The sequence below is a fragment of the Zingiber officinale genome, chromosome 3A (assembly GCF_018446385.1).
Source record: "Zingiber officinale cultivar Zhangliang chromosome 3A, Zo_v1.1, whole genome shotgun sequence".
NCBI lineage: Eukaryota > Viridiplantae > Streptophyta > Magnoliopsida > Zingiberales > Zingiberaceae > Zingiber > Zingiber officinale.
Genome location: NC_055990.1, coordinates 101,129,028 through 101,130,159, shown reverse-complemented (window position 1 = coordinate 101,130,159; position 1,132 = coordinate 101,129,028).

The following is a 1,132-nucleotide window of genomic DNA, read 5'->3' as shown; positions in this document are numbered from 1 at the left end:
GTCTTCGAAAGACTCACGCCATGTGACATCGACAGAAATCCCTTCTTGGAGTTCTGCATGGCAAACCGAAGGAGTACCTTGTCAATATATGTACTCTGACTTAGGCCAAACAATCTCTTAGATCAATCTCTATAGATCTGTATGCTAAGAATGCGAGATGCTTCACCTAAGTCCTTCATTGAGAAACAACTCCCTAGCTAGGTCTTGACAGACTGAAGCAAAGGGATGTCCTTCCCAATGAGTAGTATGTCATCCACATACAATATGAGGAAGATAACTATATCCCCTACAACCTTCTTGTACACACAAGGTTCATATTCATTTTTGATGAAACCAAACTGTTCGATCGCATCATCAAATCAAAGATTCTAGCTCCGAGAAGCTTGTTTTAGTCCATAAATGGACCTATGCAGCTTGCATACTCTGCCAGTATGTTGTGGATCTACAAAACCCTCAGGTTGTGTCATGTACACATCCTTGAGTTGGTTTCCATTCAGAAGCGCGATTTTGACATCCATCTGCCATATCTCATAGTCATGGTATGCTGCAATAGCAAGCATGATCCGAATGGACTTAAACATCGCGACTGGAGAAAAGGTTTCATCATAGTCAATACCATGAATCTGCTTGAAACCTTTAGTTTTCAAGCGACCCTTATAGATAAGTCCATCCATGTCAGTCTTTCTCTTAAAGACCCACTTACACCCTATGGGTTTTACCCCTTCAGGTGGATCACCCAAAGTCCATACTTGGTTAGTGCACATGGATTCCATCTCAGATCTCATGGCTTCTAGCCATTTCTCAGAATCTGGTCTCATCATAGCTTCCTGATAGGTGGTAGGCTCATCTTCTATGAGCACAACGTCATCATGGTCAGACAAGAGAAATGAGTATCTCTCAGGCTGACGACGTACCTTATCAGACCTGCGAAGAGGTATGTCTACTTGAACTGGTTGTTGTTCCTCAACTCTTTGTAGAACAACATCATCCACAACACTTTGTGGTTCCAGTTCAATTTCCATCGAGGCTTCAGTGCTATGGTCTGCATCTTGAACTTCTTCAAGATCGAACGTACTCCCACTAGTCTTTCTAGAAACAAAGTCTCTTTCTAGAAAGACCCTAGTCTTTTCCA